Here is a 23,355-nt window from a genome sequence, read left to right on the forward strand (position 1 = left end):
TTTTGTTGCTAGGTAGTATTTGTTATTTGAATATCCCATACTTGTTTTATTCATGCTCTGATAGATGGACATCTGGGCTGTTTCCAGTATTTATTTATTATGAATAAAGCTGTTACGAACATTTTGCACAAGTGTTTTTTCTGTGGACATATTTTTCATTTATCTTGGGTAAATACATAGGAGTGGAATTTCTGGATCATAAATAAGTCGTATGCCTAACTATGTAAGAACTTTCCGACAATTTTCCAGAGTGGCTAAACCATTTTACACATGCACCAACAATGACTAAGTGTGCTGGTTGCTCCACATCCTATCCAACATTAGGTAATACCAGACTTTTAAATTTTACCCATTCTATCGGATATTAAATGTTAGCCCATGTGGTTTTAACTTGCATTCCTGTGATGACTGATGAGGTTGAGCACATTTTCATGCCCTTATTATTGGCCATTCATATATCTTCCTTTGTGAAATGTCTGTTCAAATCTTTTACTCATATTTTAGGTGGTTTTCCTTTTTATCATCATAATATCTTTTATAAGATCTAAGTGAAAGAATGCTTTCAAGTCCATAATGCAAAATACATGAACTGGGCTGCCCCAGGTCACATTTTGTCTTTATATTAGTACCTATATTAATAAAAAGTTTAATTTCTCATTAAAGAAATTCATACCCAATTTTTCACTGAACTCTTTTTTAAGACAAATATATTTAAGCCTCCTCCTTGTGATGAACCTGTATATACAGTGGATATATATATAGATATTGAACTCCTAGGCAAATGTTAAACTCCATGGTCTATGTACACATTTCTATAAGAATATATATCTATATATTTCTACATGTATAGATAGATATATCACTTCCTCCCATCCTACATCTGTGATTATAATATTCTGATGATCTATTGTGTTTTCTAGGATCTCTGAAGTTCAGAGTTAAAATTCCATATCTTTCCATTTTTTTACAGACAAGATCCTGATCTCATCTTCTAAAGAACAAGTCTTGACTGACCTTATATGTGAATTAGTTCTCCTGACTAATCTTCTAGGTATTTGTAAACCACCTTGCTTGTTCCACCTGACTTCCTAATGATATTGCTCACTTTGGATACTCGGTATATAGCTCAGCAAAAGTGTTGTCAATGCAAACCCTTAATATTATAAGGACATGAATAAAATAATATTAATAATATGCACAGAAGAGGTTATACAGAAGAAGAGATGAGTAAAGTAGAATGGTTGGGATTCTTTAAGTTGCAAGATAACAGAAACCCAGATGGAATTAGATTAGTCAAAAAGGGAAACGTGTTAGTTTGAGTGCTATAAGAAGGGCAAGGCTACAACTGGACCTCAAGACAGAGACTTGAATATAAGCAACTTCACAACCAGAAACCTGGATTCCGCCAGAACTTCCCTGTCTCATCATTGCTTTTCTCTGCAAGTTTATTTTATTCTTTTAAATTAGGTGCAAGCAGATGATGAAGAAAATGGCTGCCTAGAGCTACCATTACCTCCAAAGAAGAACAGATCATTCTTTCACTGGTTCCTAGTTCAAAAATCCAAATGATGAGTTCTGACTACCTTTTAGCCATCAACTGGAACCAGGTGTAATGTCTGTGGAAACACGGCAGCTCACATTCAAACCAACTGACAGGAGTGCTAGAAGGAGCATTTCCCAGAAGGAGTGGAAGAAGAGTGAAACCCATGAAGCAGACAACATAATGGAGATTCGCTACAGAGAGTATAACCAGAGCCCCAAAATGATTCAGGCAGATGAAGGAGAATGAAGCTACAAAGATAGAGAAGGATTGAGGGAAAAGCTTAATGTGGGAGGATAAGAGCAAAAGCCTATTTCTGTGGAGACAGAACTCTCTCTGTCACCTTCTTTAGATAAGATATTTTAATAAACATGTAATAATAGTCCTAAAATGTCCTATCTCCTCACTCCCCACACCTAACAAAAACACTCAGTGTAACACAGGGAAAATCCTAACCCCCCTTCATTCAGCCATCTCCAGTCCATTTTTCTGCCGTTTCTCCTCAACTAATATGCCAAAATACCACATAAGATTTTATGTAGCCCAACAAGCCCAACCCTCCACTTTCTGACATAATTATAAGTAAACAAACAAAAACAAAGGAAGCCAGTCACAACTTTAAGACACATTATTTGCTTAAAACAAAGATAACCACCTTTGAGGTGGATTGAATTTGTTTTTCAACAACACCGATGTATCCTAAATGATTTGGAGAAAAAAATGCAGAAATAGTTGAACCAAACAGAAATTATAATTAGGCTGACAGTTGGCTAAAACAATAACCTCACTCTAAGTGACTAGGTTAATTTTTTAACCAAAATAAATATATTTATGTGCTGAATCCAATAATGGTTTAATATTTGATTTTTTAACGCGGTATTTCTACTGTGTGGTACATCCTCAGTAGATGCTTGTCAAATAAGTGATGCAGGGTCCATGGAAACAGAAAGAAAGAAAAACATACCTGTTCCTTTAGGAAGGAGGTCAAGAAAAGCTTCGTGAGTTCATTAAAGGAACAAGGTGGGTAAAGAAATTGTAGATAACTAAAGACCATGTGCAAAAACATTGGCCTGAACAAGCCGGGAAATGCCAATTAGCTCACTATAATAAGAATAGAGAGGACAAATGGGACAGAGTGGTGAGAGATGCAGTAAGAAAAATCAGCAGAGGTCAAATCATAAAAGGTTTTATAAGTCATGTTAACAAATTAATTCTTCATTCTAAAAATGATGAGGAGCCTCTAAAGATGTTTAAGCTGAGAGCAGGTGAGAGAGAGGAAAAAATAATATTTGCCAGTTTTCACATTTTATAAAAATCATGTCAGATGTTGAATTTTGATTTTGAGTCATAAGAAAACAAATGGAAGAGTTCTAAGCCAGAAGTTCAGGAGAGTAATTATAGGTGAGTATTATATTAATTTATGAGTTAAATGATGAAAGGCCTAAATTGAGAGATTATAAAGTATTTTGTCAGAATAAATGATAGCATTTGAATCTTGGAAATAAGGGAGATGAAGAGACTAGAAGCTCCCGGCTTCTAGTCTGGGAACTAGACTATGTTGGTGCCACTATCCAAGATCAAGAACAGGGAAGGAGAAAGTTTATAAGGGGACAGCAATTAGCTCAATTTAGGACATAGTATGTTCCCTGGGATACATCCAGGTGAGTCATGGGCCCAGGAGGCAGTTAGAATTGTGTGTCTATCATTTGAGAGAAAGAACTGAGTTAGAGAAAAAGATTTGGAACTACAAGCAGAAAGGTGGTAATTGAAGCTATGAATTTTCATGTGACAATCTAGGGGAGCATAAGAAATAAAAAAGAAGAGGCCTTAGGACAGAAGCCTGATTATGTTCAATTTATTTTTTCTTTAGCCTGTTTCTCAATAAGGCACCTATTTATAAAAATTAAAGATATAAAAAATGCACTTCAACTGAAAAATTAGCATAGGACATAAAGGGATAATTTGTTACATGAAAAATACAATACAGTACACACATAGAAGATGTGGTTAATTCACTTGGAAGGGGGTAATTACATTCAACAGCACAACTCCCTCAAAGGATCTTGAGTGAAAACCCTCTACTTTCAGCTCAAGTGGGTAGTGGATATGCGAAGACACAGACGGCATCTTTCACACGCATTCTTCCTGAAGGCCAAGTGCTAACCACAGAACTTTTTGTACTGATGCCTAGATAGCTACAGAGTGTCCTGAAGGCCATTTGCCCAGGTCATGAAAGGCATCCATGATGTGAGAGATGCACTAAGTTAAAGGTAAGTAACAGGGCTGCAAACAACAGTTGCCATGGGATGAAATGCCATGAGAAAGCAGCAAGTTGGGGAATGAGTTTCTTATGACCCAGTAAGAAAGGTGGATCTCAAAATTTTCTGTAGCCCACTAACAATGACTTGAATGATAGGAGGAATTATATTGTTGAAACATAGGCATGGACATGAAGCTAACCACCTTTTACTAGCATGATATACTTCTCTGATATGGCAAATCTCTGAAGGGAAAAATGAGTCCTCCCCCTTGTGTTCTCAAACAAACATTTTTCAGAGTTGGTCTAGATATACTGCAGGAGGCTTATAAAGCCCATGCAAAGCAGGGATCTATGTGACAGTAAGTCAGATAAGTAGATCATGTTACCCAAGAAGACCGTAATGCTTCAGCATTCTTCCAAGATGTAATTCATTGGATATCGGAAGATGGCCATGGAGTTTATATGCCAAATAGTCTTACCATGTATTGGACTCATCAAAACACACCTGCAAGGATGGCATCTACATGCCACCTTTCTAGGAACAATGATAAAACCATCCTGGCTGTCAAATTTCATAAAGACTTACTCCCCATGTTCAAGAAAATAGTGATAATGATGATAAGTGCTACCATTTATTGAGTACCTATAATGTGCCAAACCCTATGCTGAGAACTGTGCACGTATTAGTTAATTTAATTCTCACAACAGCCCTGTGGTAGATAAACAAGACTTATAGCAACTTCTACAAGGTCACATAGTTAGAAAGTAGTAGAGTCAGAAATCAGAGCCTGATCCTCCTGGCTCCAATATCTGTGTTATTCACTTTATATTATATATTGCCTGATCTACTGAGAGCCAGTAAGTGTTGTATATGATGAGCATGCTGAAGTAACAGTTGTCTTGCCAGAAATGGTGAACACCACTCCACCATTCTTTTTATTACAAAAGAGAACCAAGATAGCCCCGCAGGAGATGATAAATCTTCCACCATAAGTGTTGTCATACTTGAAAAGGACTTCAGTCTTGAGTTGAAAAGAGAGAACAGCCTTGGTTCTGTGGCAGCAGAAACGCCAGGCTTGGCCAGGTGCAGTGGCTCATGCCTGTAATCCCAGCACTTTGGGAGGCCAAGGAGGGCAAATCACCTGAGGTCGGGAGTTCGAGACCAGACTGACCAACATGAAGAAACCCCGTCTCTACTAAAAGATACAAAATTAGCCGGGCACGTCGACACATGCCTGTAATCCCAGCTACATGGGAGGCTGAGGCAGGAGAATCTCTTGAACCCAGGAGATGGAGGTTGTGGTGAGTCGAGATCACGCCATTGCACTCCAGCCCAGGCAACAAGAGCGAAACTCCATAAGAAAAGAAAAGAGAAAAAAGAAAAGAAAAGAAAAGAAAAGCCAGGCTCAAGCTCTATCACATCCCATCCCAGTGATGGGCACAGAAAGTGGAGGCCAAGTCTTTCGAATTCCCACATGAGAATTCTCACCTGTTTGCGGTAGAGTTGTTCAGAATTCCTGTTAGAGAGGAGGCAAATGGAATGGCACATAGCCGGGAACAAGCAAATGTTGGTGGCAGAAATGTGAAGTGACTTAAAACATATCTCGGGCATACTTAGGGGGAAGTTAAAGTAGCTTGAACATCCAGTGAAAAGTAGACACAAGCATTCTTGACTAACTCTTTAGATACAGGTTAAGGAGGACCTTCTCTTCAGAATGTGGCCTCACAAATAAGGACACCCATGAACAATGTCTGAGCTTTTGAGTCAGATAGAGAGCCTGGCCTGCTAAAACAAGGCTTCATCCACAGAGCTGCCCAATACTTCATCATGGAAGCTAGAATCCTTGGCTAGGAATACCTCTGAAAAGCAGAACACCCATTCTTAAACTGGGACTTAAAAGATAGTAAGAGTGGGAGACCCACTGTCCCCTGTGGAATTCTAAGTCTGGACTGCCAGCAGCAGTGGATATACATACATTTATACTTACACACACATATGTGTGCCCACATACACACACCAATAGAGATGGGTATACCACTAGTATTGTCTCCACCCTGAGGACAAAGTCTACCAATTCAGAAAAGTGTTAAAGATTTCAGTACCAGTTCAGTGTGAAGAACTCTCCTGAGGCTTCCTTGGAATTCAGCCCCAAAAAAACCTGAGTTCTTCCATTTTACCTCCAGGGCAAGAGGCCAGGACAATCACTGACCCCTACCTCATGCTGAAGCCTAAGCCTATGGATATCACTGATGGCATTCCCATCTCTGCTGTCACAGTGGGATAAAGAATACCAACAATTACAATGTGCTTGGCAATATGCAAGGGTAATAATAATATTCCCCCTAATACTGTGGCCATTGTCTATTCTACGACTACTAAAAATTTTTTTCTTCCAACTTTTAGTTTAGGTTCAACAGGTACATGTGCAGTTTGTTACATGGGTAAATTGTGTGTCACTGGGGTTTGGTGTACAAATGATTTCATCACCTAGGTAGTAAGCATAGTACCTGATAGGTAGTTTTTTTTATCCTCATCCTTCTCCCACCCTCCACTTTCAAGTAAGCCCCAGTGTCTTTTGTTCCCCTCTTTGTGTCCATGTGTACTCAGTGTTTAGCTCCCACTTATAAGTGAGAACATGCTGTATTTGGTTTTCTGTTCCTGCATTAATTTGTTTAGGATAATGGCCTCCAGCTGCATCCCTGTTGCTGCAAAGGACATGATTTCATTCATTTTTATGGCTGCATAGTATTCCATGATGTATATGTACCACGTTTTCTTTACCCAGCCCACTGTTGATGGGCATCTAGGTTGATTCCATGTCTTTGCTATTGTGAATAGTGTTGTGATGAACATATGAGTGCACGATTCCTTTGGTTGTATATCCAGTAACGGGATTGCCGGATCAAATGGTAGTTCTGTTTCAAGTTCTTTGAAAAAACTCCAAACTGCTTTCCACGATGGCTGAACTAATTTACATTCCCACCAGCAGTAAGTGTTCCCTTTTCTCTACAACCTCACCAACATCTGTTATTTTTTGACATTTTAATAATAGCCATTCTGACTGGTGTGAGATGGTATCTCATTGTGGTTTTGATTTGCGTTTCTCTAATTATTAGTGATGTTGAGCATTTTTTCATATGCTTATTGGCCACATATATGTCTTCTTTTGAGAAATGTCTATTCATTGTAACTACTAAAACTGCACATGGAAATGACACAGAAGAGTTATGATTATATCATTTGTTCCCTAATGGTCACTCTTGAGATTCAATATGAAGTTATTATTTGATCTTGTCCACAAGGAAATAAGAATATTATTTCACTCCTACCACCTATGAGGAAATTCAGCCTTTCTTGGACCTCTGCTGAAAAAACGAATCCTCAGAAAGTCAAAGCCTCATCTGTAAGATGATTTATAGAAATTTAAGGAACAGAGTCTTGAGATCTGGGGATAAACTGAATACTTTTGAAAACAGTTTAAATAATGTTCTCATTCCATTACCAGAAATGATTGATTACTTCTGAATATGTAATAATTTTCCAGATTATCTTCCACAACTGTAACTTTTACCCTGGAAACTGGACTCTTATTATAGAATGGCACTGTGACAGCTGAGTTTTCTTTAGACAGTAAGTGAATTGACAGTTATTTTGTATCAACCAGACATTTAAATATTTATGTGCAAAATCATAATTATGTAAACATTTGACAAAATATTCTAACCCAGAATACGCACTGAAGAGAATATTCCTGAATCATTTCTTCTGACTCACTGACCAACTATCACATTTGTTTAATATATATAGGCTCTGATCTTTTGATTGGGTCAATTTCATATTTTCCAGGTTTAGTCAGATTTCAAATTTGAATCAATTCCTTAAATTAACTTTATAATCAATTGTCACATCTCTTTTCATTCAGAAAGAAGGAGGGCAGAAGTTAGAACTCCAACAAACTCACAGTAAGTTGCTTACCCACTCTGGAATTAAATTCTTCATTTGTAAAATCGTGTAGGTGGGGGAGGGAGGAATTCTGTAAAATTCTATGACTACTGCTAGCATTTGAAATCATTTTCATTTTCTTGATTCTTCTCTCAACTTTTCATCCCTATTTGTCTCTTGATTACCACTCAAAAATCCTCTCATTTACCTTATTAATTCCCTTTTCCATTCTCTTCAGTGGCCTTTCAAAACTTTCTCTTCCTCTAGGTTCCTAAAATCCCCAATCACAAGACTCCACTTCTAGTTAGCTACTTTTCTGAGAAAACTGGAGCCATTTTAAGTGTTTTTCTTTGTACTTCCTTTCTCTTCCCCTCTGAATTCCTTCATACTGTATTTTGCCTTTCAATCTTTGGCTCCAGGATGAAATGAATGTCTCTCCTTCTGGCAAGGTCATGTCCTTCACCTTTACTCTTGATCACGAACCCTCCCAAATCCTTACTTCCTTGCTCCTTCCATTCTTTTTCTTGAATCTTTGATTCCTCCAGACCAGTGATCTCTTCTTCTGCCTCCTCATGTAGATGAAGTCTTTAAAAATAAACAAACAAACCAAACCTTCTCTGGACTCTGCCCCCTCCCACAAGTTTCCTCCTCTTATCATCCCTTCAAAACCCAAACTATTAGAAGAGTGGTCTACCTTTGCTTTCTACATTTCTTCACTTGCCCCTTACTCACAAATTCCCTCTAAGATCACAAATGACCTCCTACACACCAAACCAAATTCATTCTCTCAAGCTTCCTATGACATTTAAAACTATTGATGGCCTTATGCCTCCTGAAACCCTCCATTCCTATGGTTTTTCTTTTGACCCTGTACTATCCTGCTTCTCCTGTGAATGTCCTGGCTATGCCTCCTCTGATTATTCTTGACTCTCCTGCCCTGTGACACAAGCTCTTCACTATGGTTTTAGCCTTAGTCCTCCTCTCTGCATCCCCTCTGTCTATCCATTCATAATCCACTTCTTTGGGACTCTGTTGACACCTGAATCTCCTGTCCAAAAGTTCTCTCCCAAGCTCCACACGTACATCTCTACCTGAAAGATAACTTCACCCATAACACTAGAGTTTCCTCAAAGGCACAAACCTTATTTTACTCATTTTTGTACTTCAACCTCTCATCTCCGCCATCCAGAGCCTAAAACAAGGTTTAGGAACTCAATAAACATTATTTAAGCAGAACAAAACAGTACTTCCCTACCAGCACATGAAACTGAACCAACATGAAATTAGCGGTCTGGTCCTCCTGACTTTCCTATTTCTCTTAATAGGACTTTCCTATTTCTCTTACCAACTTCTAATCCCCAGAATTTAAAATCTGAGCTTCAACTTTGACTTGTTCTTTTCCCGGTCCCTTGTATCTAATAAATTATCATATGTTGTTGATCCTGCCTTTGTTATATGTTTTACATCTATCCACTCATTTACCTTCCTTCTATCATATCCTCAAAGCTTTAATTACCTCCCACATATTTTCTTGTAATAGCTTCCAGAATCAGTTCCTCCGTCTCTCCTACATACTACTACCAGATTAATCTTCACGTAATATACTTCTCATATATTACTCCACACCTCAAAAATTCTTAATATTTATCCCTTGCCTAGCAATTACAAATGTCTTTCCTTAGCATCCAAAGTTCTTCATAATATGGCCCCCAAAATGCCTACATGCTTGGAAGGACTAGAGATCTACCCAAGTTACCTCAAAAAAAATTTTTTTTTTTTTTGAGATGGAGTCTTGCTCTGATGCCCAGGCTGGAGTATAGCAGCACAATTTTGGCTCACAGCAACCTCTGCCTCCTGGATTAAGCGATTCTCTTGCCTCAGCCTCCTGAGTAGCTGGGACTACAGGCAGGCACCACCATGCCTGGCTAAGTTTTGTATTTTTAGTGGAGATGGGGTTTCGCCATGTTGGCCAGGCTGGTCTTGAACTCCTGACCTCAGGTGATCTACCTGCCTCAGACTCCCAAAGTGCTGGGATTACAGGCATGAACCACACCATGCCTGGAATTTTCTTTTTTAAGAGACATAGTCTTGCTATGTTGCCCAGGCTAGTCTTGGACTCTTGTACTCAAGTGATCCTCCTGCCTCAGCCTCCCCAATAGCTGGAACTACAGGCATGCACCACCACACCCAGGTAAGAAAATGTTTTAAAGCACACTCATTGTTCAATTGATAACTGTCAGAAAACAAGAAAGCTCTAAAACTCAACCACTCTCTCTTTCTATCCGTGTTGCTGCTTCTCCTTTCAGTTTCCCTTCTATTACTCTGCTTCCTCTGTTTATGCAGTTTCCATTCTCTGATAGTTTCGGCTAACACAGCACAATGTGGTCACTCCCAATACCTTTTAAACCTTGATAACTCTCAACACTTCCTTGTAGTTTCTGCCCCCACTAATTGGTTCAGTCTCTTAATTTACCAATTCCAAATGGCCCGTCTTTTCATGCTAGACCATAGAAATGTCACAGAACAGCCTATGGATAATGGGTACTTGGATCAGAAGCCCGCTCTATTCCAATCAGCTGTGATCCAATCACATGGGGAATGGGCAGGATAACAGGTTCAGAGAATAGACTCATTGGAAACAGGGCCCTGAGCAGAAGAGATTCTTTGAGAAGGAGGTAGGGAAGAGCAAGCAATGTTCAACACCTCCAGGGCATTACATTTTCCTGCCTACCTATTCTCCTACATGCACACCACACTCCTTTCAAAGTGGAACTGCTATCTCCCAAACCCATTCCACAATTCATTATCCCATGCCTTTGCTCACACTGTTCTCTCTGCTTTGAATAATCTCTACCCCTGTCTTATCATCTCAAAATGTACTAGCCAAAGGATATGAGTGGATATAGAAGTAATTCAGAGAACAGTCAATGTACAACAAGAAAAGAAAGCTATAAAAAATTGAGCACAAAGAAACAAAACTAAAAATAATGTGGGATATTGCCAATTAAATTAGCAAAAATAAATTTAGAATGATTAATGTACATTACGAGAGTTTTATTTCTTCCTATAAAATATAGCTAAAGGTAAATGCATTTAACTCATGTCAAAATTCCACAAAAATGTCCGAATATAAATAAAAAGAAGATGACCACATCTAATATCAAGAACCTTGAAAATAATAGCACCATATCAAGTAGTATTGAGAATACAGTATGGCTGATGATATTGCAAAATAGTAGAACACTTTTAGAAAGCAATTTACCAACATGATTCATTTTGGAAAATACAGAAAAAATTAAACAGGAAAACAAAATTCCTTTCCAATTTGATCATCTAGAGAAAATCACTTTTAACATTTTGGTACACAGCATTCCATAGTCTCATATTATATATACTTTTTTATTCTTTTTCTTTTTTTAAATAAAATTTGCATCAAACTAGGTATACTGTTAATTCTGAGTATCATGAACCTTTGCCTATGTCATTAACAGTCTTAAAAAAACGTTGTTTTTAATGGTTGCGTCGTAATCTATTACATGAATAGGTGATGACAGATTTTTAACAAAAAACTCCTAATGCTAGACTTCAGATTTTGTCTTCTTTTTCATTATTACTGAAATACTGTAATGACCATCCCTATATGTAAATCTTTTATGCACACCTCTGATTATTCTCTTAAAATAAGTTCTCAGAGTACAAATATTTAAAAGAATTTTTTAAAAGTACTTCTAAATGTCAATTTAACCAAAACTGTGACCTGACAGTAGAATAAGAAAGGCAGGAAGAAGGAATAGATAGTGTAAGAAAACTAAAGCCCCACTATCCATAGCGGAAAGTCATTGGTGCATAAAATGAAGGAGTTTTAATGTTAATATAAGTCTGTTGTTTAGAAATAAGGAGGTGAAAAACTTAATAAAGTGGAACAGTGAACAGGAATCAGGTGTGGGAAAATATGCCACAGGACACTGCTGTATTCATCATAAGTCTTGTTTGTTTTGACTTTTTAAACTATGCATTTATGTTGGTTTGATAAATCAAATTAAAAATAAAAACCAGCAGTACCATTCAGATGTGAAATATAGCAGATATACAAGTTAGTTTAAGTCCCCACAATTCTCGTAATTACAGAGGAATATATATATATACATATATATATATGCTACAAAGACCTTAAATTGATAATTTTGTGAATTTTTACAAAGAATCCTCTGTAAACCAAGCATGTGCTGTGACAGATACAAATAAATACTCTATTTTTTATGCTTTCCAGAGATAAAACAATTATTAACAACAGTAGAAATAATCTCTCCACATGGCTCAGCTAAGTAATATTAAAAAACTACCTATGCAGAAAACCATCAAGTTTTCTCTTAAAAATTTATAAAAATAGAGGCAAGTTAACATACCAGCTATTCAAGGTAAAGTTTAAGAAAGTAGTGAATTTTTCTTCAGAAAAACTCTTTCATTTTTTCGCCTACTAGAGAACATGCTATAGGCAGTCCTCACCAAAATAAAAAATTGGAAAAATAACAGGAAAACTAGCATAGTGGGAATAAATGAAGATTTAGAGACCTTAATTCCCAGGAAACTTTGTCATAGATCTTGCCATTTGTACTTGATAAATGTTTATTTCTTCTTAGTTCACTTTATTCCTGTCCCAGGAAAAGAGAAGTTCTATCACACCTCAGAATATTAGTACCTGCAGAAAAAAATCCTCATAGTGGCCCCAGACCCAAATTATTCCCCACAACGTGGAGGGCACCTGTATAGTAAATAATAAATCAGGTGAGTCTCCACTACCCAAAATTGTTGTTTTTGTCTCCTTCACCAAGTAGTACACAAAATGGAGCTTTTAGAGCCAGACTCCTGTCTCTTGTTCCTTCCTCATAGACTCTTTCTGTCCTTTTCCTCCTCACCACTCCACATTTTTCCCTTAATATTTTCCACTTCTTTCTTTCCCCAAACCTCATTTCTGGGTTTTCCTTCTTTCTCTCCTATGACCTCACCCCCACTCCATCCACATCAAAGAACTGAGGTGAGGAAGGAGAACATTTCTTGCTCTTCCTCTATTTCCCTACATGAAGAATAACTGTGAATTTTACCTCTGGGTAATAGAAGTCTGCAATGAAGGCATCTAACAAAAAACCAGCTGACCTTATAAGTATATCTCAGACTAAACTATGTGTAAGTTTATTGGAACTTTATGAACACTTTTATTTTTGCCTTTGAGTAACTACCATTTGGGTACATTTATTTTTATTTTCAATGGTAAACTAAATGTATAATTGTGTTTTCTATTTCTACATTTATTATACTCCCTTTAAAATGTTTTGTCTAATGACTATTATGCTACTTTAGCATCCACTCACATAATGCTTCCTTCGCCAGCCTTTACCAAAATCTCTCTCTCTCTACCAAATAATGGGTATTTGGAAGAGAAAGGTGAATGTTCCTTATTCTCATCCAGGTCTCTGTACTGACCAACATGGGTCTCCGTGCCAAGAAGTAAACAACATTATGTTCAGTCCTTGGGAGCAGCTACATCCAAATATTATATGGAGAAAAGTTCAAGTTCTTGTATAATATGAAACTTTGAACTCTGAAAAATGTGATTTAGAATCCCAACAAATCTGACTTTTGGAATGAACATTCCATCTTCCAGTCATAATGGAGATATTACAAGAAGAACCTGGAAGAGGAGGATGAGATTACTCTATTTGACGAATACATCAACTAAGAAATGGGAGAGGATGCCAGAAATAGTTGGCTAAAAAGTAATATGGCATGTATTTAGATTGTACAAGCAAGCCTTTACAGAAAATCTAAATTTCAAAAAATTATATTCAAAATTATGATTGAAGTATAATAAATCCCAAAATATCACCTTAAAACAGTCATATAAATTAGGATGGCGCCCACGGGTCTAGGACTAAGGCAGAACCCATAGCCAATATTTGTCGGTGAAGAGACAAACTGCTGAATAGAGTTAGTACACAAATTTAGGATTACGAAGTTCTACCTTCTACCAGAACAACTAGGTCAAACTGTTCCCACTAACAGATTTTCCATTCCTCTTTTGCAGTATCATGGGCTAACCAATTCATAATCGATTTTTTAAAACTTTAAAAGGCCCACTATATGTTAATCATTGGGTTAGGGAACTTAGGGCACTTTTGTGCCCTACCTGATGAACAAAATATCAAAATTCTAAGTAAAGACAAACTTAGTATTGCTTTAGGCTCCAATATGGCTTGGCAAGGTACTATTACTGATTCTATCTTTATTTAAAATGTCAACATTTTGTTTATCATACATCTTTGCATTGATTTTTTAAATATTGCATTAAAATGTTATTTAACCTTGATTACTGAGTTTTTCCGTTTCCCTTTAAATTTTACACCCTAGGTTTGACAGTTAAGTTTATGTGTCAACTCAACTGGGCCGTGGGGTGCCCAGATACCTGGTTAAATGTTATTTCTGGGTGTATGGGAGAGGGTGTTTCTGGAAGAGATGAGCATTTAAATTGGTAGACTGAGTAAAGCAAATTGTCCTTCCTAATGTGGATGGGCCTCATCCAATCCATTGAAGGCCTGAATAAAACAAACAGCCAGGTAAGGGAGAATTCTCTCTCTCTCTCTCTGTCTGAGTGCCTTCAAGCCAGGGCACTGGTCTCCTGCCTTCAGACTCGAGCTTGGACTGAAACCTACACCATGGGCACTCCTGCTTCTCAAGCCTTCAGACTTGGACTGGAACTATCTACCATTGGCTCTCCTGGGTCCCCAGCTTGCTGACTGCAGATCTTGGGAATCGTCAACCTCCATAATTGCATGAGTCAAGTCCTATAAATAGTAAGTAAATAAATAAATAAATCCTGTTAGTTCTATTTTCTGGAGAACCCTAACCACTATACTAGACAAGTGGCCCACTCTCCTCTTACTTGTCTCAAAGTGATTTCTTTAGGTCACATGTTCCACATGCAGCTAAGAGATGGCGGAGTTTCCACTGCCCTGGGTCCCTGATGTACCAAGTCCCCCTGCTAACTCATGACGGACAGGTGGCATGAGAGAGAAAAAAAACTTTTGTTTAATCCTACTGGGATTTGGGGGTGAATTTATTATTACCAAAATTGTAATAGTGGTTATTGTTGGATAGTATAATTGTGGGAAAAAATTCTTCTGAAAAGGGCAGGTTTTGATCAAACCTTGCTCAGAGTTTACAATCTACAACAGGGGTTGGAAAAGTTCTTCTGAAAAAGGACAGATAGTAAATATTTTAGGCTTCGTAGGCCTTGTGGTCTCCATTGCAACTCTTTAAATATGCTATTGTAGCACTAAAATACCATAAACAATACTGAAATGAAAGAGTGTGATGTATTTCAATAAAACTTTGTTATAAAAATAGGCTGTTGCCAGGGCACAGTGGCTCACACCTGTAATCCGAGCACTTTGGGAGGCCAAGGCAGGCGGATCACCTGAGGTCAGGAGTTCGAGACCAGCCTGGCCAACATGGTGAAACTCTTTCCCTACTAAAAATACGAAAATTAGCCAGGCACGGTGGCACACGCCTGTAGTCCCAGCTACTTGAGAGGCTGAGGCAAGAGAATCTCTTGAACCCAGGAGGCAGAGGTTGCAGTGAGCCTAGATCGCACCACTGCGCTCCAGCCTGGGCTATAGGTTGATGGAAACTCCACCATCTCATAGCTCCATCTGGAACATTTGACCTAAAGAAGTCACTTTGAGAGGTAAGGCAACAGCTTAAGAGTCTCACAGTGGCTCTTCTATGCTTAGCCCAGAAATGACACACATCACTTTCACCACAGTCCATTGTCTAGAACTAGTTACATAATTACAGGCAACTGTAATGGGGAGGAGGTTAGAAAATCTCAAGGAGCTAAAACGCGACATTTGTGAGCATCACTCTCTGTCACACTAAAAATCACACTAATACACAATTTTATTCCTCTCTTTGCCCTTAAAATTGTATTATATATGATATATCATAGGCTTTTCCCCACGCCATTACATCTCTTCATAAACATACATATAAAAGCCTCCACTCCTAAATCATCACTTTAGGCTTTTCCTAAGTATTTTATGTGCATTTTCTTATTTAATTCCTACAACTAGTTTATGAGGAAAATACAATAGTATACCCATTTACGGTCCTGAAAACAGAGGCTTAGTGAGCTTAAGCTGTTAAGTGGCAGATCTGGGACTCAGGGTTATCAGACTTCAAAGCCCATCCTCTTAGCCTATATGAGGATGAACTAAAGAACTGTGGTCCTGGTGTGAGACACACAACCACTGCAACAGGTTATTGATCAGAAAATCCATCAGTGGAGTAAAAAAGGATGCATCAAACCCTAAGGACCCATTATTGCCAGTAACATGTGGACAACAGAATCAATGGCATTGAAACCAATGAAAGCCTGATCAAATTTTCTAATTCTTTCTCTCTCTTTCTCTGTGAGGTGTTTGGAAAGATAACTGGCCTCTTTGGCTTCATTAAGGCAGCTGGATTCTTGGACCATCTTGGAGAGAAGGAGAATCCTAGAAACATAATGGACTCCTACTACTCTGGAAATTTGGAGTTTAGCCAGGTTTCAATTGGAAAAAAAAATAGAATAGTAAACAGAGGGATCTTCTTTTTAAAACTTAACTATAGCTATTCTATATTTGATATATGTTCTCTACTTAAAGTAAGAATTTCCAGAGTTAGTGGAAAGCGATCTTTCTCTTTCTGCCATCCTCACCTGTACACTCAAGGAAGACAAGAAGACATTTATACCCACTGTTGTGGGTTAAATTGTGCACCCTCCCCCAAATATATGTTGAAATCCTAACCCTAGATACCTCTAAATGTGACCTTATTTGGAAATAGGGTCTTTGACATGCAATCAATTTAAAATGAGGTCATATTTGATTAAGGTGGGCTCTAGGTTAGTGACTGGTGTCCAGGTCCATTAAAACCTGTTTTAATGTACAGGTTTCTATTGTATACAAGCTTTAGTATTTTTTACATATTCATGTCTTGTCATGGTAACTCAATAAATTGTAGGACTCACTGTGTGTCATCACATATCTTAAAATTCATATTGAACTAAAGGATTTATAGTAAAAACACTAGCTGGCCAGGTGTGGTGGCTCACACCTGTAATCCCAGCATTTTCAAGGCAGGCAGATTGCTTGAGCCCGGGAGTTTGAGACCAGCCTGGCCAACATGACAAAACTCCATCTCTACTAAAAATGCAAAACATAGCTGGGCATGGTGATGCATGGCTGTAATCCCAGCTACTCGGAAGGCTGAACCATGAGAATTGCTTGAACCCAATAGGCAGCAGTTGCAGTGAGCCGAGACTGCACCACCTCACTCCAGTCTGGGCGACAGAGAAAGGCTCTGTCTCAAAACAAACAAACAAACAAATAAAACACTAGTAATAAAGTAGTTTAAATATTACCACCACAACTGTGTTATAAGATGGCAAACTAAACCACATCAAACTTATGCCTGCCAAGTTTTGTTTTAGTAGTAAATCCATTCCTGGAGTAATCATAGAGCAAACAGACACATGAGAAATAGAAATTTATTATCTCACAGTTCTAGAGGCTAGAAGCTTAAAATCAAGGTATCGGCAGGACGATGCCCTTTGTGAAGGCTCTAGGGGAGGGTCCTTCCTTGCCTCTTCCTAGCGTCTGATTGTTGCCGGCCATCCTTGGCATTCTTTGGCTTGTAGATGCATCACCCCATCTCTGCCTGTGTTGTCACATCGCATTCTTCTTGTCTCTATTTCTCTCTTCTTGTAAGGACACCAGTCACTAAACTAGGGCCCACCTTAATGAATCAAATATGACCTCATTTTAAATTGATTGCATGTCAAAGACCCTCTTTCCAAATAAGGTCACATTTAGAGGTATCTAGGGTTAGGATTTCAACATATATTTGGGAGAGGGTGCACAATTCAACCCACAACAGTGGGTATAAATGTCTTCTTGTCTTCCTTGGGTGTACAGGTGCGGATGGCAGAAAGAGAAAGATCGCTCTCCACTAACTCTAGTGGAAGTCTCCATGTTGAACCTTGATACATTTTTTACCAATAGACTCTGATTTAAATACTGTTACTACAGAGTTAAACACAGTTTCAGCTCTTGAGCAGGCTTTTGATAGAAAAACTAGGTAGATATACACCATATATAATAGTGTTTACCAATCAATCAATAAAAGGGGCTCCAAGTTCAAACAAACTACCTTACAAACTAAATTTTAGCAACCAATTCATTTGAAATTTAGGAACTGCCTATAATTTTGACCATTCTTCATTTTTCTCTCTTTTTTCTAAGGGCAAAGGGTCTGTTATTTAATATACACTATTTATAAATGCTACAGGAATTTACAATAATCCCTGAACTCAGTGGTTAGCAACTAGTACTAACCAATCCTAAGGAATGGTGATGATGACGATGATGATGCTGCTGCTGATAATGACAGCAATAAATCTAAGCAGATATTTCTAAAAATGCAAGAGCTTTCTATTTTTATAAGTAACTTTGTAAAAGTAGATAAATACATTCAAGTGTTTATTATTTCTTACATAATAAGTACAGATAGAGATCTGGAGCTTATTTTAAAAATAAAAAGAAGCAAAGCTCAAAATAAATATATTCAGTAGAGAACAATAATCTTGTAACAATGTAGCCTTTAGCAGAGCACCTTGAAGTGATGAATCATTATACTTGATGATCTTAAACAAGTTTACATATAATTAGAGAGACATGGAAGTTAGGGGGCTGGTATTGCTGTTTTACCCAGAAACCTAGCACCAGACATTTAATAAACATTCAGAGATTGTACTCATATTATGTAAGGATTACAACTATCCTAACAGAAAAAAAAAACTCTAGTCAAACTGTAAAATGATTTTTCACTTCCGATTCTGAGTCACTTATTGAAAATAGCAGGCCAAAAATAAAAGCACACAATCAGGAAAGGAATCAAGCTAATTTTGTTTTATATATATATATATATATACACACACACACACACACACACACACACAAACTCCTTATTTCCAGAGTAGCAGAAGTCCATTCTCTGTCACTCTCTCTTTCTCCCTCTCCTTATATATAGAGAGAGAATCTTTATATATATATACTTATACATATATTAAGTATATAATTCATACATATGTATAATTTGAGTAAAGTTTGTCAGGAATATTCATAAATATGCAGTGATAATGTATTTAGGTTTTTTGGGTTGTGTGTTTGTTTATTTGTTTGTTTGTTTTCTGAGATGGAGTCTCGCTCTCTCACCCAGGCTCCCAGTCTGGAGTGCAGTGGCATGATCTTGGCTCACTGCAACCTCTGCCTCCTGGGTTCAAGCAATTCTTCTGCCTCAGCCTCCAAGTAGCTGAGATTACAGGCATATGCCATCATGCCCAGCTAATTTTTGTATTTTTAGTAGAGATGGGTTTCACCATGTTGGCCAGGCTGGTCTCGAACTCCCGACCTCAAGCAATCTGCCCGCCTTGGCCTTGGGATTACAGGCATGAGCCACTGTGCCCGTCCAGTTTTTAGCTTTATTATTAATATTTAAACTTTCTAGGGACCAAATTTCATTTAAAATTATATAGTAGAAGAATCTTTGGGGTTATATGTTATTTGATACATACTACTCTTTTATTCTAAAAAAATGAAAATCAAACAGAACTACCATTTCCCAAAATCCTGGCTGCTTATTGCTAGTACCCTATACCTATTAGGCATAACCTTGCTTGATTCCAATATCTGGCTGTTCCTCTCTAATCTAAACACTGAAATGTCTTACTACTTCAACCCTCTATTCCTCAGTATCTAATCCTGGGTTCCCATCCCTACTGCTTTTCTCTGGAGACTTGACATGATTAAGACCCGATGTGCTCAGCTTCATGTGATCACTTCTCCAATGGAATAAAGTGCAGGTAAGCACTTATCTTAGACCAAAGGAACAAAATAAAACAAAACAGAACTCTTCCTTAGCAGAAGCAACTGTAATTGCAAGATTTGAATTTACCAAGTGATGCTTCAGCTGTGTCCATCCCTCTTCTTACTCACTTACCCTCTATTCTGATCACTTTGTTACCATGGCCTAGGAGCCCGATCACAGTTACATCTCCAAGGGGTGAGTACCATTCTTCCTGGGTTGCTTGGATGCTACTGCTCAGCCTACAAGCCCCATGTTACTAGGCTTTGAAACAGGTTCTATCTATTTCCTCCATTCTGTTCTAAACCCACTGAAAAAACCTCTGATATATAGATAAGGGTATAAAAACCTCTCTTCCCTATGAATTCTAGAAAATGCCAAACCTCCAAAAATATATACTAGTTTTCGTTAAATCCCGCAGGTTTAAACAGCTCTATCCCTTCAGCTACCAATTCTGTCTGATTCCTAAATTTCATTTTGCCTGTTTTGCACAGAAGCACTCTGTTGCTGTTACCATAACTCACCAAATCTGCAGGCACTGACTCCAATAAATATCATTTATCCACAGAGCCCATGAATCAAGTCTCAGCCGGATTTCCTAACCCGTTTGGTGTTCCTGCTTCTGTGGAATGAAAGAGGAGCCACAATGGTTTGGTGAATTGGTCAAGTCTGGAAAAATTAGTGCACGTCACACCAAGAAGGTAAGGAGCTTGTAGAAAATTCAGTACCACTTTGCTCAGAGAAATTTAAGAAAAAATCAACTCAGTAGCAATAAATATAATGCTGTTTCTTTGGATCCCTTACATGTGAGAGACCAAGAATCCAAATGGAGGCAGAAATGGGATAGGATGGTCAAATCTCAAGAAAGCCATGATAGTCTTAGAGCACACCTCTATAAGCCTGAATCCCTGGCATGATCTAATAGTTGGAAAACTCTGCTTGAGTATCACTAGGCAAGCAGGACCTTTGCCCACAGACTAGTGTGCTCAAATGTACAAGGTCAGTTGATAAATAATATCTAGAGAATGATGCCAACTAAAGTGTTTCTTCTCAAACAGGTCTGAAATTGCTTAAAATTGAAAATACATACCATCTAAATATAGTCCTATATGTAGATAGACATATCATTGTTAAAGTGAGGAAATAAAATCTATTAGTGAAATTATTACCAGTCTTTGCCATGTCCAATCTCATAGTTCTGGCCACTTGCCTTGGCATGATGGATGGAGCTTATAATGGAAGAATTATATCCACCAACAAGCATTGTATTATAAGCTTGATGCAAGAGCAACTTTCCTCACTTGGAAAATTAAATTATCTGAATTAGCAGCCACCAGCCTGTTGGGAGGGTAGTGTAGAAGGACATTACTCATTAAGAACAGATAATGACATAATCACAACTACTGGCTCTACAAATGCTATAGAAACAGATTTTCCTTTTTAATTCACCTCCCCCTGCTAATGAAACTGAACATGATATGCATTATTTCTTGTCAACACCCGTGGTGTTGAGCTTTGGCCATATGTGGAAAGACTAATATTTATAAATAATGTTGAATGAGCTGTAGCACCACATGATAATTACATTCTGAAAACTGAGTTTATGCTAACGTGGGATAACCATGACACTCAAAAAGCTGCCTTAGGTAAATATACAACCCAGCAGCTGTCTGTTCACATCTCCACACTATGAGGCAAAAAAAAAAAAAAAAAAATCCCATTGCTAATCAACAACAGAAGTTACACATAAACAGTGCTTATTATACATGAGTTTAATATATGATAAAGATCACAAATTAGTGCAGAAAAGAAGTAATACACAATAAACAATGCCGTTATAAATGTGCACTATATCTGTAGCTCATAGATTTCAGATGGATAATAGTTATATGTAGAAATCAAACTTGATAATGCCTATAGGAATATATAAAGAATTATATGTAAAAAATGTGCCATGGGAAAAGGTTATGAAACTAATCTTAAAAGTCTTGGAAGAGTTTTTGAAGTTTTTGAAGATTAATACATTTAACCCCATAAAACTGTTAAAGTTCCATATTCCCTAAAAGTGCAAAATCAAGAAATAAAAGGCAAATATAAATGGGAAAATATACAGCAAATATGACTGAAAAGGAGTTGATATATCCATAGAATGCACAGATTAGTAAGAAAAACCCTAAAATTTCAATAAATAAATTATAAGTGACAGCAGTAAGTAATTCACAAAGGAAAAAAGGCAAACAGCTAACAAACATATTGAAAAATGTTAAACCCCACTTACCAAAAAATAAAAATTTGAATGATTATTTTTTGCCTACCCAATTAGCAATAATTTTTAAAAAGAATATTCAATTCTACTTCACCGCTATTAGAATTAGTAGAAAAGAAACAAACAGAGGAAATGAGACATGCTGATCATAAGGGGAAAATATTTAAGGATCTCCTCCGGCAAAAGGAGAAATGCCATAGGGAATTAACTACCTTCTGTCACACTCTAAGCAGTGCTGATGTCAGAGGTCCTGTTTTGTTTCCATCTACAATCCTAGGTCTCCTTCCCTCAGATGTATGTTCTGGACCTTGCCTTTCAAATCCATAACCATCAAGCTTTATCCATGCTAATTGTCAGTTTTCCATGCTCTTTGACCTTAATACCTGATGTAGTATCTCCCAGTCATTTTGATGGAGTCCTAACCTCTGTTGGCTGTTCTGAACTTGACTCCTTTTCCTGCTTACATGATATATGCTCCTTCTATCTAATAGAATGCCCAGTCTTGGCCTCCTCTGCCCAATCTGACATGTTACTATTCAAATTGTAGTATGGCATTATCCATACCATAGCGATAATAAAAGTAGCTAACTCTATTGTATACTTTCTATGATCCAGGCATCATGTTAAATGCTTTACATACATTATTCAATTGAGTTTTTATAAGCCTCTGAGATGAGTAGGTACAAATATTTTTATTTTATCTATGACGGCTACAATAAGAGACTCGCCCAGTCTCACACAGCTGCTGATTGCAACCCAAATCCATTTGACTTCAAAGTGCTCCCTACAGCATCCCTGGGAACCAGGGGCTTTTACTACATAGAACACAGCTGAAGGCCACAATTTAAGTCACAGAATAAATCTCTATTATAGCAAACAATGTACATATAAAGCCCTACTGTATTTACAGCATCTAGCTGTAGGGAAATCAAGTATTTCCTGGAAAACAAGTCTGTACTGAAATAAACAGTCTTATATTATTTTTATAAACCCTGTTATTTTCTATGGCTTTTCTAGAAATAGTAACTAACAGATTAAAACAAAAACAAACAAAAAATGCCATATTATCCCATAATACTAAAAGGCTACTGACTGGCGGGAGAGCATAGTCAACTATGAAACCAGATAGTAGTATGCCCAGATGTTGAGTGAAGCTTTTCCTATGCCTCCAGAACTGGCACAGGAGTTATAGATGAGGTCTACAGGCACTGGGTCTCCATATCTAAAGGGAAAGTCGTATTCTCCCAGAAATTACTAGTAGGTAAAACCAACTCTATCACTGACAGCCATTAACCCTACCCTCACAGTCCATGTAAGAAGCCTGGGGAGGCAGAGGAGAGTGGTGAGAGTCCCCAGCCTTGGGTAGAGTATAGTGTTGGCAGTAAGGA

At 37.7% G+C, this 23,355-nt stretch overlaps 2 long non-coding RNA genes across 3 annotated transcripts in view; one reads left to right on the forward strand and one right to left on the reverse strand.

Annotated features, from left to right (window-relative positions):
* The window catches only part of LOC129524462 (uncharacterized), a 447,472-nt gene that overhangs the window by 380,314 nt on the left and 43,803 nt on the right, over positions 1-23,355 (reverse strand). The gene's annotated exons all lie outside the window — the stretch shown is intronic.
* Positions 7,553-23,355, forward strand: part of LOC129524461 (uncharacterized) — a 42,133-nt gene continuing 26,330 nt past the window's right edge. The window contains exons 1-4 of one of the 2 annotated variants that reach the window (XR_010130299.1): positions 7,556-7,763; positions 13,211-14,591; positions 19,590-19,699; positions 20,270-20,402. This is a non-coding gene — a long non-coding RNA (uncharacterized lncRNA). Of the gene's footprint in view, positions 7,764-13,210; positions 14,592-19,589; positions 19,700-20,269; positions 20,403-23,355 lie in introns of both variants that reach the window. The other variant, XR_010130300.1, reaches the window with a different exon arrangement.

Source organism: Gorilla gorilla, chromosome 13 (assembly GCF_029281585.2).
Source record: "Gorilla gorilla gorilla isolate KB3781 chromosome 13, NHGRI_mGorGor1-v2.1_pri, whole genome shotgun sequence".
NCBI classification, from domain to species: Eukaryota; Metazoa; Chordata; class Mammalia; order Primates; family Hominidae; genus Gorilla; species Gorilla gorilla.